At 41.4% G+C, this 16,890-nt stretch overlaps 1 protein-coding gene across 1 annotated transcript in view; it reads right to left on the bottom strand.

Moving 5' to 3' along the window:
- The window catches only part of LOC310873119 (putative E3 ubiquitin-protein ligase MID2), a 184,093-nt gene that overhangs the window by 140,330 nt on the left and 26,873 nt on the right, over nt 1–16,890 (bottom strand). Inside the window, exon 2 of the mRNA XM_083785420.1 lies at nt 3,349–3,414. The gene's annotated coding sequence lies outside the window, so the exon portion shown is untranslated. The remainder of the gene's footprint in view (nt 1–3,348; nt 3,415–16,890) is intronic.

Below are 16,890 nucleotides of genomic sequence, written 5' to 3'. Positions count from 1 at the left end.
GCACTCAGGGGGACACTGGGGAGGCACTGAGGGGACACTGGGGAGACACTGGGGAGGCACTGGGGAGACACTGGGGAGGCACTGGGGAGACACTGGGGAGGCACTGGGGAGACACTGGGGAGACACTGGGGAGGCACTCAGGGGGACACTGGGGAGGCACTGGGGGGACACTGGGGAGGCACTCAGGGGGACACTGGGGAGGCACTGGGGAAGCACTGAGGGGACACTGCAGGAGGCACTGGGAAGGCACTGGGGAGGCACTGGGGAGAAACTGCAGCCACTGGGGAGACATTGGGGAGCCACTGGGCAGACACTGGGGAGGCACTGGGCAGACACTGCAGGGAAGACACTGGGGTGGCACTTGGGGAGGCACTGGGGAGGTACTGGACATTTCATATCACACACACACACCATGATTCACAAGCCCCCTCAAAAAAAAAAAAAAAAAAAAAAACTTTTTTTTTTTTTTTTTTTTTTGAGGGGGCTTGGGTACCCCCTGGCTATGCGTCGCGTACCCCTAGGGGTCCGCGGACCCCACGTTGGGAACCGCTGCCCTAGAGGCCATAGAAAAACATTTTCCCTGCATCTCTCCACATCTGCCGGTTATAGCGGCACCATGAGGCTGATCTCATTAAACATTGTTTATTTTAGTCGCACAGATTTCATCCAAATCTCACGCAAATCGGTACACATGATCTCTGTAGTCATGTGATCAAGACGAGTCCGAGATTTCTCAGATTCTACACTGATTGGCTAAGATTGCCTTTCAAAGTTTTCAGGAGTGGCCCGTTTTGTACAAAATGCACATGTCCTGTTCATCCAGAATTCTAGCCTCAAAGATGCTATGATTGATCTGGCTCTGCATTTCCTCAACAAAATGAAGAAAATTGTTGCAAAAAACTAACGAACAAAAAAACATGTTTCTATTACTCCTAAACATTTTGCAAAACATCACACACACTCCTATCCTCCTGGTGGAGACCTGTGCCCAGAAGGGCACTTTTTATTGAAAGAGCTTCACTGTGCATATGTTGCCATGTCGTGCATGAGACCAGAATGCAATGATCTTGTGTATTGTCCTGTCTAGAGGTGGATGAAGATTTAAAGCCACCCCCCCCCCCACACCCCTGATAACGGCCACGTAAAAGTGTTTCAGCACCATAGACAGCGCCTTTATTTTATCCAGACAAAGGCAGCGTGTAATAGGCCTACTTTCCAATCAAATGCAATTCAGCCAGCTAAATTAAATGTCACAAGTTAATAATAATAAATTGAGATAATAATGAAACAATAATACAATAACATATCAATGAGTGACAGGACAGACATTTACAACAACCCTTATCACATCGCACATATGGTAATTTCTCAAGAACAGATTCTGTGCTGCGCTACCGAATCTGTCAGCAGGGCCATTCAGAACGTACATATATACGTTGTTGTATACATTGTTGATAGTGGGAATGAAAACACAGGCACACTTAGGTAGATGCACACTTAGGTAGATGCACACTTACGTAGATGCACACTTATGTACATGCACACTTAGGTAGATGCACACTTAGGTAGATGCACACTTACGTAGATGCACACTTACGTAGATGCACACTTACGTACGTAGATGCACACTTACGTACGTAGATGCACACGTTGCACACTTACGTAGATGCACACTTACGTCTGTAAACTGCTGTAGCACAAAATGTGCATAAGAAAGCAGTCTCAATTATGTCAGAGCAATGACGCCAAGTTATGCATTGACAGGTTTTGGATATATCATCCTCACTATATGCCATGGAGTGACATGCAAGCAGACCAACGGGAATCTGAGAGACTTGAGGTTGAGAATATTAGGTGGAAAATGATTCATTCTGTGAGCAGACTGCACTCCTTTATACGCGCCTGACATGTTTCTAACATTGTCATAGCAATTTTAGACATCAACATACGTATACCATCCTTTCCAACAGTGCTGTAACTCTGTGAAACAAGGATTCAGCTATGTGACTGACTGGTAAATGGGAGAAATTCCGAGTGGCGCTCCTCCATCACACCTTCAGGCCAGGGGAGACATCTTATAATGACAGTTAGCTAGTATTGCTGTCAGGAATTGACACACACACAGACACAGGCATGGGATGGGACATTGATGAGTGATTGATTGGCGCTCACTGGACCCCCACAGAGCCTCGGGCTCCTGGGCTGCAGCCCCCTGAGCCCATGCATTAATCAGGGCCTGATCCTGACATGTATCAAGTGGAGCCTATTTTCAGAGTTATTATGTAATCGCCACCACTCAATGTCATTGAATGAATGTCTTAAAGATTAAGACAGTGATGGTCTGCCAAACGATGCGAGAGCTACACTATAGTATCCATCAGCTATTTGTTACAATCACAGGCACATAAATAAAACAGCTGTTTACACAAAAGAGCCACACAACCTGAGCAACTTGTACTGTAGTATACAACACAACAGTCAACTTGCTACTGTACTGCCACACAAGTGCTCACATTGCAATATTCAAGGACAGGTGTAGGGCTGCAACCGTTAATCAAACTAATCGATGTAATCCATTAGAGAAAAACATTAATAACGTAATAAGTAGAATTATTAATAGAATCTTCTTTAAAAAAATACTAATAGTGAGATCCACAAGCTCAAGAGAGATGTACTGTAAGCCCTTGTCAAAAGGAGAGAAAGACAGAGCAGTGAAGCTTCAAGACAGAAGGCCGGGGAGGGGGTGGGAGGGGAGGAGGACATTGAGCACCAACTGTACAGCCCAACAAGCGTATTATCTCCTGCAGTGGGAGGTCTGGTGGGGGTTGCCAGACTCCCTAGGCCAAGCCTGGCAAGGTGAGGTGGCAGTGAAACAAAACAAAACCGTTTCAGAACCTGAGAGAACAGCCACGGCTGGAACAGACAGCAGCGCTGGCAGCTGGATTGGAAGAGGACATTTGTAGGGCATCGTTTCTGTGGATCCACTGGCTAGGGAGTATGTATTATATGCACTCACAATGTAGGGAGTATGTATTATATGCACTCACAATGTTGTGCGTTTGTAATTCCTTTTCCTGACCTTTTTTGCCCCTGCGCACGCACGCACACTAGATTCCATTTTCTTTAATAGCTCACTAATAAAACAGTTAATAATAAGGTTTAGATTGTTATGATAAATGTGCACAATGTAAAAAAGAAAGAAGACAGACGTGATCTCTTCGATTGCACGGCATAGAGGACCTGACAGAGATGTGACTCTCGGCCGTGGAGGCAGAAATCACAGGCTCCTGCAACGTGGCTGAGCTGAGAGTTAAAAATAGAGCGAGATGGAGGATGTTTGAGACGTACCTGTGGGCTCCGAGGCAGCCTAGTTAGCGATGAACAGCACCAGCATGGACCATGAGGGGGCCGGACCTGGGGGGGTGGAGAGAGAGCAGTGAGTGAACCAAAATTAGGAGAGGGAAAGACAGAGTCGGACAGCAAATAAAACAAGATCAAGAGAATGAGAGGGGATGGGAAGGGAGAGTGGGTAGGTAATAGATAAGGAGAGAAGAGACGGGGAGCGAAGAGAGCAGAATAACAAGAAAAACTAGTCAGATTAGCATTAAACGCTGTGTTTTAGACAAAGGGAGATGATCACTTCACAGTGAGTTGGAAATGGTTGCAATCACGGGAACAGTGCATGGCACACCTGCTGAAAATGCATTCACGCATGGAGGCGTGGGTGTACAGTATACTATATGCAAACGTTCTCTCTCTCTCTAACACACAAACACACACGTGCACACCCACACACACTATTATTACAGTACTTCCATAAAAGCCTGATTTATGCCGGTGGTGTGCACCGTAAATAGCCAATCTACAAATTCGTTGCAGTGCCAGTGCAACGTGCCATGAGTTTAGATCCCCTATTTGCGGTGTGTGAAACTGTTATGTGCACAACCAGGTAAAGTTGCATCGTGTGGTATTTTGGAATCAACAATAAAAGGATTAAAAGAAAAGACCTGAAAAAAATTGGCTAATCAACAGTTCACATTTCTTCTTAGTAGTCACCTTGTTTTGGTGAAAAAAGGTACTGGCAGGTAGATACAGTCAGATGCAGCTGCTGTTGTTTGAGATTATGTAGTAGTGAACAATGCTATTATTTGACCAGAACAGCTTAAATCATTAACAAACAACTTGTCCTACATTATCACTTCCGAGGTCAAATATACCCTGGTATACCCTACCACATTTTGTACCTGTAACACACGGATTCATTTCTACTTGCAAAAAAGAGATTTCAACCTTAATACTACTCTTTACTACTAGGACTTATCAGAGGAAATCTAGACGTTCAAATGATCACAAAAAAACATATATTAAAGTTATTTTACTTACTTTTATCAGGGTTATAGGTCAAAGGTCATAGGTTAAGTCCAGAGATTTTTAATTTGTGTGAATTTGAGCCTCTGTGGGGGGTATTTATATGCAAATATCATGACCAATGGCATTGCAATGAACATCAATGATGATGTTTAGGTGAAAAAAGAACATACAAAATAATAATTAATGAATTAATTAAAATATGTTGTATTATTGCAACGCTGGGTGTTACAGGGTTAAGTGTCTTGCTCAGGGACACTTTATCATGTACAGTACACTTGTATCTACAGTATCTACAAGAAGCACATTTACAGAAATGTAAGAACATAACTGTTACATTTTCTAAGGATTTCATGGACCCTATATGACAAACTTGAAAGACCTAAGATGAACGGCTTCATGTTTTTGAATTCGTCTGAAATAATGTGTCATGATAATAAATCTGCTCAATGTTCAACATCATTATTAACTAATTAACATGCATCTAATTAAGGTGTGCAAACAACATCAGCCTTAATTATGAACAAAGCGCCCTGAATGTTGCCAATGTCTTCTCCCTCGAGCTCGCTCATCTTTATTCTCCTCTCTCTCTCTCTCTCTCTCTCTCTCTCTCTCTCTCTCTCTCTCTCTCTCTCTCTCTCTCTCTCTCTTTATCTCACTGCTCTCTATTCAAGTCTTATTTACGGATTCAACTCAGTGATGGCCTAATCAGATCCAATAAGAATGACTCTGTCACTGGAGAATAAAGTATTGTAGCAGGTCTCTCAAGAGAGAGAAAGGACAGACTTTGCATTGCACATTAATTTCAGGAGCACTTTTGATACAGCAAACTACACCCAGATTATGGGCATAGCCTGTGGAGATGGAGGTCATTCAACCGTGTTATATATTTGGAGGACTGAGATATTATTGGAATAGCAAAGGCAATTTTTGTTAAATAAATTATGTGAAAAGCATCGGAGTGGCAGGGGCGGTATTGCAGTCGCTGTACCTGTACCGCACTGTTATGACGAAAAGAGAGTCGAGCCAGAAGGCAAAGCTTTCTATCTACCGAGCAACCTTCGTTCCTACTCTCACCTATGGTCATGGAAATAATAAGGTTGCGAATACAAGCGGACAAAACTTGTTTTCTTCGACGGGTGGCTGGCATCTCCCTTAGAGACAGGGTGAGAAGTTCAGTCACACGAGAGAGACTCGGAGTAGAGTCGCTGCTTCTTCGCCTGGAAAGGAGCCAGCTTAGGTGGTTCGGGCATCTGGTTAGGATGCCTCTCGGGCGTCTCCCTAGGGAGGTCCTTGAGGCACATCCCACTGGGAGGAGACCCTGAGGCATACCAAGGCGCAGTTGGAGGAAACACTTCGACTCACTGGCCTTGGAACGTCTCGGGATCCCCCAGGAGGAAGTCACTAATGTTCTGGAGAGGGAAGTCTGGAGCACTCTGGTGGAGCTGTTGCCCCCGCGACCCGACTACGGATAAGCGGTTGAAGATGGATGGATGGAATGATGCTGTGTTTAAAAATATTGTAGCTGCTGTAGTTGTAAGTTACTTTAACAAAACAAAAAATCGAACAAGTTTACATCAGGAATAGCATGCTTGCTCCTATATAGCACTTTTTGTTTGTTATGCTCATCAGCTATGTATCTGTTCTGTGCAGATGTCTTGGTATCAGATGCATCACATTTTCCCTCATTCCACTTTTTTGTTCATGTTATGCTTATTTAATGTGGATATGGATAGAGGAACAACAGTTACTGTATTGTCAAAAATGGAAATGTAATGTAAGAGACCAGTGTCCATCTCTGAGGATCTGCTACTGTGATAAAGTGTTGGATTGGAGCATAGAGAATGTTCTTTATGGCTCTGAGCGTGCACAGAATCAATTAGTAGCTCCTAATGGAAAATGCACTGGCATTGTTGTTAAAAAAAATAAAAAAACACAGTACACGAGAGAAAGCAAAGGACATAATATCTTCTTCATAATTGAAATGGCATGGATATGTCCAGGTATTCAGTGATAAAATACTGGTGGAGTTGACAAACAAAGATAGGAAAAACAGGAATTAGACTTGTGACTTTCGTTTTATGATTCAATTATTATTATTATTATTATTATTATTATTATTACCCTTATTACTGTGAATCCTTCATAAATGGTGGGTGAGTGACACAACATCCTAATTTGAGATAAATGTAACCAGAAGGGAGGTAAGGCCCATCATATCCAAATTGTGCACTCGGGACCACTGTTGTCAGCTGACAGTCCAACTTAACAGTTCAATCATCCAAGAGGAAACGGCTCCGCTTTACACTTTCATTGGAACATTTGCCCGACTCTGAATAGAAACAGGTGTTGTGCTGAACGTCACAGGTCAGCGCACTCGAGTCGTACATAGTACAGAGTGGCACTCAAAAACAGCACCAGGCTCGTCAGAAACCTGCTGACACCATGCAGGGAAAGCTTCCTCTATCCCTCTCCGTTTTCCTCCGGTCATCGTCCCCATGCAGTCATTTATACCAACAACGTCATATGACTGCTGTCTATACTTTTACTATACTATTTCCTGTGGGAGCAAGAACGGAAGAAAAGACTGGAAAACAATCAGAAAAAAAATAAGGCTATCCATAAATAGAACTCATGGATTCAATACCCACCACCCTGATCATAAATGTGTTCAAGGCCCGGGCCGGCCTAGCGGTCTGGGCACCTAGGCTGCTAATCCAGCCTGATAGCGTTTAGATTTGCGAATACTATAGCTTCCATTATATAGCATGATAACTTTTCAGGAATAGAAAGCCTGCTGTTTCTATTAGTTTGGGTTCCCCATCGATGATGTCACTGGAAGATGGGTTTCTGAACTGCCCACATGCCTTCCTATGAGACACAGACTGAGTAGAAAAACATTGTGCTATTTTATCTATTTGAACATTATAATATAACCAATTATATGAAGATAGGTTGAAAAGTGGTGAAGGCGTCCTTTAATAATCAGTTTAGTTATGAACAGTATCATACACACATTTAAATTCAATGTGAAAGCTTGTCTTTGTTGTATATTATTGAAATAAAATGATATGTTTTAGACAAAATCCTGCATTTAGTTTTCAGTTACTAATAGATTTTGCGTGGCAGTATTCTTCTTCTTAATTGACTGCTGGGTTAACATACAGTATTAAGTAATTGGATGTCTGTTGGGGGGTCATCTTTAATTTAATTACCTTATCGTGTGGCCTAAATTAAGTGCATGGGCTAATTGAATAATCAAATGAGATTAATCAATTATGAAAGCCCTAGTTGGCTCCGATATGAGCACACTGAAAGTCATACACTATATCGTCGCTGTTGGGTGGAACATGTCCAAAACCGGGAGTTGAAACAAAAAAAGTGTAGGAACAAGTTAGATTTGTTTCCCAAACTATATTTTGATTATTTTATTGTTTGTTCCAAGAGAGTGTGATTTGGCCTAATTTGTTAACCTAAAATATTAACTACTTACAGTACTTATTAACCTCTGATATTGTGCTCTGGTTTATTGGAACAGCAATCTGTTCATTATGTTCTCTTCACATTTTGTGAACAATAAAGCCTAATTTAGCAACTTCATTAACCATTCCATAACAATGTTTTTGTCATGTAGTCTGTTACAAAATATAGTTTTTAAACATCCAAAATAGGATTGACATTTTTAGCTTGCAGCCCTTGGACTTTTGGTATTTTGCTGAGTGGCCCCTGAGCCATCTTAGGTTGATCTCCCTCGTCCTGATGTAGATGAAAGCTGAGTGATGTGGCTGTGCAGTAATGGTGCTACTGGATAGAGATCCTGTGATCTTGTGCTCTTTCCTTCAATTGTGTTGTTTCCCACTCACATTCTTTCACATTTTCTCTCATTCTTTTCTCTCGTCCTCCCAGTGGGCAGCTCTGCTGGGGTTATCAGGGTCATCAGGGTTGCCCAAAGTTCTTTCAATTGAAGTCTGACAGAGTTTAAACTCCAAATTGGTCTCAGAGTTGTATTCCTTTTCAAATTAGCCAGTGTTGATTATGCAGAAATCAATCAAAAGTCTAAAGTATAGCATATTTTGAAGCAAAAACAACTCTTCCATACAGATTCCCTTCTGTATGGAAATTGATATAAAGTCAATCAAAACACAAGCACACAAAGATTATTCAGGGGAATTCAGGGTTCTATCTTTAACTAATACTGTAGATCAGAGCGAGATCAAAACTCGTACACATAAGTTATAAGTGACAGCATTAGGACGTAGAGAACAGCTTAATGACTTTTGATCATCGATACCGCCTGTGTACGGTGTGTGTATAACACGGTGGACAAGACTGATGAATAGTCCACAACATTCAATTATCCTGTCTGTTAAGAGTTTGCTGGTGCACTCAGTCAACCCTTCTGTGAGGCATCCCTGTATTTTCCACTCACAGCGTCAATAAACTGTCAAGATTTTGACAGAACATAACAAATGCTGCCAACAGTAATCTTCTTCTCACATAAGTTAGACAAAACATGGCTGATATCATGAGGCCCAAAGAAACCAATCGATTTTGTATCGTTCTCTTAGCCAACATGGTTTCAAAAGATATTTACGACTGAAGCCAATATCAGAACAGAAAAGTTTGTTGAAAAAGTAGAAGATTGGTGCAACTTTTCGAGTTCTCAGCTTGACCATTTTATGAGAGGGCGTTGGTTCCCTCTTCCAGAATTAGCTCGGCTCACACAAGCACTCTCATTATCAGCCAAACCACACCACACAGGAGCCACTTTGTATCGCCTGGAAAACTCACACACATCCCCACCACATTTCCTGCCATGATCTCACTCACACAACAGAACACAAATGCTGTACGTCAACCACCAGCATTTCTTTCCCAGCATGAGGCAAGTGGTAACACCCCTTTCTTAAACATGGCTAAGCTCCTTTTTGCTATTTAATGTGCCTCTGAAGGCTTTTAACACAACCAGCCAAAGGTGCTGCTCGATGTGTTTGTAGTGTTAGATGGATTTGCAGTTTGACATTCACACTAAGTTACATTACAAGTTCAGCATTGTGAAATGAATGGGAGACATTCAATGCACCTGGATGGTATGCACATGTCTCATAACCAACCATCTCTGTAATGGGAGTTCAGCGCAGCCTGAATTTTAGGTCCTCATGTGTAGACTGTTCAATAAGGCTGAACCTCTCACCTTAATGACTGTCGACTTTTTTTCTTCAGTCTGATGCACTTTTAATTATCAGCTCCAAGGCCCTCTGCAGAATCTGCACCCAGAGGACAAGGCTGCGGCTGCTCATTTTTCTAAAGTAAAACCTCCAAAGGCATTGCTTGAGTCAGCCACATGACAGCAGAACTGCATTAACCCTTTCATTAAAACGTCTTTGAGGTCAGCCGGAGCCTTTGTAGCAGTGGTTCTCAAACGTTTTGATTTCAAGGACCACCGTAACTCTGAGAGTGTAAGGGTCCATTTGGTTCAATTTTTACACTCTTCACCTGTAAGGGTCCACTTGTAGGAACCCCCGTCAGGGAACCCAGAGGGTCACTTGACCCCACTATGAGAAGTACTGCTACAGTATACTATATAGTGTCTAGGAGGACCATTAAGCTTCAATGCTGCCAGCTTTGTAAGAATGACATGAGCATCGATGAAAGCCAGGGCACTGTGTGTGTACATGGCAATAATAATAACATTTTAACATTTGTGGATTTATCTCTGTTAGGGTGTTATGCAAACATCTATCATGCTGACCATGAGAAATCGTCTGGAACAGCAGCATTTGGTGTGAAATTGGTTCAATAAATCTATTTCCATTCCGGGCTTATAAGCCTATAGCTAGCCACAAGTATGGATTCTCTCCCAAGTGAGGCTGTATCACTTGAACATGGCAAATTTTGGCTATAGCAACAGTATGTCCTAATAATAATACATGTGACAGATCTTATGAGAAACTGATGCTTTATTCATGTGCAGAGAGGCTCGGCAGAGCAAACCAGATGCCTAATCAAGCTTGCACAAATAGAGCTTTGTGTACACTCAATCACAGTGTGCCTTGTGCCTATTTCTGGGGTGCCCCAGAATGCACAGCAACAATGGTTTGTTACCAAGCAGCTGTTCTCTCCCCACTGGAACCCCTGCTGGGGCGTTGCTAATGTAGGGAAGGCTACAATTACTTAAATACGTTTCTGAACAAAGCATCAGAGGATGCTTTGTCACATCACATGGCATGGAACCACATAGACGTTCACTCTCAGTGAATTCCCAAATGGCATTCTTTACAAATGTTATTATTACTAGCTCTGGTCCATAGCTCTAATGCCTTCATTAGAGCTATGTTACTCTTCTCTTCCAGCGCTTGCATGAAATGCAGACCAGCTAGTCTCTCGTCTGTAGTGAAAATCTAAAGAAAGTTTTTGCTACTCACCAATAAAAAGGCGGCTTGTGTCATTAGAAAGCCTACTTTCCTTAGTTGACACACTCTGAGCCCCCCACCACACGTATAAAATGCACTTTTTGGCCAGAAAGAGATTTTTCTTTAACCTGACGCTGCCAGATGAGGGCGGTATTGGGTAACCATGTATCCCAACACAGCATTCATCTGGGATCTCTCAGACAGTTGAGCTGACAAAAATCCGTTCCGTACCAATCAGCGTGAGCTAAGGGCGGGACATGGGCGAAACCGGATGTGAAGCTATATAGACACGTCAATATGATTGGTTGTGTTTGCACGCCCACACGGTGATAGACAGACGGTCCCATCCAATCATCTACCAAGTATCTTGAAAAAAAGGAACAGCCCCGTCATCGAATTTGCTTCCGCGATCCCAGATCCCAATAAGCTGTGAAACAAATTTGTGTAGCAAGCTTCTTGGATCTGGCAGCGTCAGGTTAATTTTTCTTTACCTGAAGAAAAATAATTTTAGTTACTCCACTGCACCCTCTACCGATATTGCAGAGAAAACCTCATAGACATAGACATAGAAAGAAATTCCCTTTCTGGCCAAAAAGTGCAATTTATACGTGTAGTGGGGGGCTCATAGTGCATCCACTAAGGAAAGTGGGATTTCTAATAACACAAATACATTCTTTATATTTTCTCTACAGACGAGAGGCTGGTCATAAGAGTAACATAGCTCTAATGAAGTCATTAGATCTATGGACCAGAGCTATCTTATTACAGAATGTGTGAGTTTCATGGTAGATTTCAATCAAGTGACCATTATTTGGAGAAAACGTAGGCAGCACTCAGAAATATAGCATTCACTTGTTAATTTAATTGTTCATCTGGCACAGGTGGCTAATCCCACCTTCATTAGTGTTGAAATGAAGGCATTCATTCCTAGGCATGTGTGATCATAACCTACAATTACAGGACAGGCAGATTACCAGGTGAACATAATTACCGACCATTGTTATGTCACAAAAGAATCACATTCACAATCAGTCAATGCTGTAGCCTACATTGTAACTCCAAACATTTCATCTGAAGCAAATCCACCAACCATTTAGACATAAGGAACAACATTGAAAATAGCATTCACAATATACTCTATTTGGAAACAACTACTTTATGGCTGTCATTGTGGGCCTCATGTTCCTCATCGTTCAGTTCTAACCAATAATTGGCAAAAAAACAATAACATTTAAACATTAACAAGGGGTCAGTATAAATATACAAATATACATCTGTTAACCAAGCCACATGCTATTTGGTAGGATGATGTTTTGAATCATTTTCCTTATTCCTTACAAATATATTACAGCTGGAATAAAATTTCAGTTATTATTATGATGTTAATTAGATTTTAATGGCAGGAAGTGGTTGCACTGCTACCCTAATGTCACTTCACTTGATTCATAAAGGGATAATATTACATGCATTCATGTAATACTATCATACACAATAATAATATGTTCAAATACAATTTTGATCCCCAGTTTTGTGACCATGTTCACAGAAGTGGCATGGTCTGGTGTCACGTCTACCTGTCTACTGCGACCTCTGTGCCCATTAATCCTCAGATGTTTGACCTGTGTAGTATTTCATACACTGACATTAAAACATTACATAAATGACATGGGTCATGTTGCAGCCGATTGGTGATCTGATTGTGTACGCCTGTGTCCTTGAATTTGTCAGTGTTTTTCATCATATTACCACCATGTGACATGAGGTGCATGATCTACAGGCGAACCTTCCCAAAATGAATGCCATATAGGGCTACCTCCATTGGTTCAATATTTAATTTAACCAACACACAGACGCATTAAAGGGTGTTCAATAGCATTGATTTATGAAGAAAACATTATAATAATCAAAACCTCAATAATGGAGTTAGGTGGTTTCTTCCAGACAGCAATCTATACATGTAAAGTTGTAAATAAAGTCTTCACCAAATTTGTACTCATATTGTTCGCAAAAACAAATATTTTTTTATTAAGTATAATCTGCATTAGGTAACTAATGAAACCATTAGGGATGTCTGCTCCGCTCCTTTGTTTAAGACAGAAAGAGCAGCTGAAGGGAACAGTATACCTCTTCACAGATACACGCATAGCCAGAATGCAATGTGCTAACATTAACTCAGCTCTGCTACATTATTAATATGTTTCTTGTTTCTAAAGAAAATCTAATAGTCCTTGTTCTTTTTTGGATGTGCTAAAGAGACTGCTTTGTGCAGTAAAATAAATGATTCCACTATGAAAGCTCCACTATGAAAAGAAAATACACTAGGCCTTGAACTGTATGTACATTGTAAATGTAAAGCATACCACTTGGAAGGAGATGTGCTGAGCATGTATGAAGATTGAAGATGAGTCGTATTCAGGTGCCTTATAGAATGGACAGATGTTAGAGAGAATGAATGGCACGAATGATGAGCAAAGACAAGACTGAAGCAGGGAATAGAGTCTAAACCAGCCTACTTCAAATAGAGAATGGAATGAGTTTGGGAAATGTGTGCCGTCTCGTTTTTTCATTACACTGGTCTCCCCCTTTGGCCCTCTCCTCTCATCCCACTAGTACTGCAGGGCCTCCTTCAGCTCCTGTTCTGTTCTGCCTTCCTCTGTGCCATCTGAATATTTGATTCATATCCTGATGTTGTTTTACAGATCTATCTCAGGCTTTGCTCTACCAGACTCAGAGAGTCATTGATTTGTTGTTGTGAAGAGCCAGGCATTGACTGTTTCAACAGAAAGGAAGCACCAATCAAGCCACCCTCACTGGGTAAAGACTATAGTGAATTCAATTAATAATGCAATATCAGCTTGTCAGATTGTATCAATCTTTAAAGGCGCAGTTCAGTGCAGAAACAAGATTGTGGCCAGAGCTGCATTAGTGTCAATATATTCTATTGGTTTCAAAACACAATTTCACTGTGAGTTGATTGGGTTCATAAGCTCAATACTACTTTTAAATTCATTATGAAACTCTCAATTTACTTTGCTCAAAACATTTAAAAAAAACGGAGCAGTATTTGTGTATGAAGTCTGAGAAGCTGTGAGGAGATATCACTTTTTTATTATCAAATCCAGTGACTGACACTTTGGTGAAGTAATTAAATATATGTCCAGATTATGACGAAGCAGGCAAGAACATCAAAACAACTGTCTGGTGGACTTAGTTTCATCCACTTTGTCTTGTCAGGAGAGAGAGACAGCAAAAATGTGGGTTGCGAGAAGCAGGCAGACCTTTACAACCTGCCCAAATTCCCAGAGGAGATACCCAACACTATATCATCTTCTGGTCTTAAGGTACCAAGCAGGTGGGTCTTATTGAGCTTACAGTATCCGGGGCAGAAAGGATGAAGGAGGCACATGAGCACAAGCTTAAGAAATGTCAAGCCCTCATATTTGAGGGTCTGGAACCTGGTGGTGCAATTTTGCTGCAGGACAGTCGCTCAGGTAGCTCTTGGACTGCTTGAGATTGAGTATCTGGTAGCCAACGTAAGTACGTAAATTCTATTCATAAAGCACCTTTCGAAACAAAGCTACAAGGTGCTGAACAATTGACACAGTATAAACAATCGAGGCAAGTTAAAAACAAGGAACATATCACACAGTTGTAATAATATAATACAGTAATGCAATGAGCAGAACAAAAACAAACAAAGTAGAACAAAAACATAGGGCTATAAAAATGAATCAGGTAAGTGGTACATGGGAGAAATGTTTACGGTCTCTTAAAACCGTCAACTGACTCAGCATTTTTCAACGCCAGGGGCAAGGCATTCCATAGGGTAGGAGCTACCACAGCCAATGCCCAGTCACCCTTTGTTTTAAGCTTGCGGTCACTGGTATTTCTAGAAGACCTTTGTTGGAGGACCTGAGAGGTCTAACATTGGTCTTAGGAGGCAGTAGTAGGTCAACGATATACAGCGGGACAGTCCATGTAAAGCTTTATAAGTAATTAAAAATATTTTAAAATCAATTCTGGCCTTAATAGGAAGCCAGTGTAGTGCAGCTAATACTGGAGTTATATGTGCACTGCCGTTTATTTTGGTGAGGATTCTGGCTGGGGAGTTTTTAACTATTGATAAAAAGAGAGATAAAAAGAGAAGATAAAAAAGAGAAGGATCCGGGCACACAAAGTAAAAAAATGAGGAACGCCTTTATTAAATTAAAAAGGCAACTACCAACATCAGGGCAAGAATGAAGGACAACATCAAACATACTCATTATATAGCAACAGGAAACACAGCTTTGCAATGAGATAATTAGCAGTGTCAGAGGCACGTGAGTGCCCATTGGTTAATACAGCCGTAATAACATGGACATCAATCAACAGCTGACGCCACGCAAAAGCTAAGCACCAAATATTCAACAGAAGGAAAAGAACACTTTTTATTATAGATCATAAAAAACAATAGTAAACAATAAACAAAGTAGAAAACTAAAAAACTAAAGAAAACACATAAAATCAATATCTTCATTAAGGCCAGGAGGGGTGAGAGCGTCTAAGGAAAGTAGAGTTTTTAACTAGTTGAAGCCGGGTAGTGATGAACGGCTCAGAGTGGTCAGGTCTTGAGGTGAGAGAATAGACTTAAATTTAGGAATATTGCGAAGATGATAGAAGCAGGACTGAGTAATCTTCTTAACGTGGAACTCAAGGTTCATGTGGTTGTAAAAAAAAAAACACCTAGGTTCTTTGCTACTGGTTTAACATTGATGCGAGTGGACCAAGGGACAGCTGAATTTCGTTTGAAGTAATCGCTGGGCCTATAATGAGTATTTCAGTTTTATCAGGGTTAAGTTGTAAAAAATTGTGTGCCATCCAGAGGCGTCATCCCAGGGGATCAGGATAAAGTTACATGATTACAAGAAGTTAAAAAGCAAAGTAAACAAAAATACAAAAAGTTAATTTACTGAAAATGCATCAGAGGTTTCGAGGCAGGTTATTCCAAAGAGACAATGATCTATGAATAAAATATCTCTTTAAGCATTGGTTTTGGGGCCAGGTAATACAAGCTGTCCATTACTGGAACCTATGGGCGGCTGTGGCTCAGGAGGTAGAGCAGGTCATCCAATGATCCCTGGGTCGGCGCTTTGAATCCCGGCTCCTCCTGTCCACTTGTCAAAGTGTCCTTGGGCAAGACACTGAACCCTACATTGCCTCCAATTAGTTGGTCGGTGTGAGCGTGCGGCGTGCCACCATTGGTGTGGGAAGTGAGGACGCTGGCACTTCACCTCCCATTCTAAAGGGTAAATGCAAACCATAACATTTAAGTTTCTCAACCAGTAGAGAATGGTCAAGCACATCAAATGCAGCACTAACATCTAATAGCCAGCTCCCGCTAGCCTAGTTATCTTAGCTTTATGCCAGTCATCAGTCATTTGTAACAAAGCAGTAGAAGTAGAATGGCCAGCTCTATAGACAGACATGTTGAGAGTTGAGATGGGAATGTCAGGGGAAGAACCAGGATGCCGTTCCTGTTGCAGAGCATACATATCTATGTATCTTCCCCCCTCTCTCTCTCTCTCTCCCTCTCTCATACTTCATTTTTACGATTAAATTCAGCTTCCTAGCTTTTGAAATACATGTCTGAGGAAGGCTAAAAATATACAAATTCAAATGCAGTATTAAGTAGTGAGGGACAGGTTCCTGAGTCAGGGAAGATGAGCTGTATTCTTAGAATCATAATATCACTTCTTATTGCATTACTGAGCTGTTGCTCTGGCTTTGATGTTCAGATGATGGCCCTGCATGGCCAGAAAAGAAAATAAATAAATCTGTATTCTAAAAATGGGGCCTAAAATCCGCAAGGCGCATGGAAACAGTTACAGCACCACTATAATCCTACAGGTAATCCTTTACATTTGATCACCATGCATGAATATGAATTCTGTACTGTAGGTCCTTGAAAAATCCCCAAATTATTCCAACGCCGGGCAGAGAGGGAGTGTTTAGAACATTTGCCACACTTCCCTCTGAAACATGATTATTCAAGCTAACAATTCAAATGACTTACCCCAAGTGTCAGCTGGTAGTAGTGTGAAACTGAATTGCGTGCACATTCACAGTC

The sequence above is a fragment of the Protomyctophum parallelum genome (genome assembly GCF_964188405.1).
Source record: "Protomyctophum parallelum genome assembly, chromosome: 16".
In the NCBI taxonomy this organism is placed as follows: domain Eukaryota; kingdom Metazoa; phylum Chordata; class Actinopteri; order Myctophiformes; family Myctophidae; genus Protomyctophum; species Protomyctophum parallelum.
This window is presented reverse-complemented; position numbering and strand designations above follow the sequence as displayed.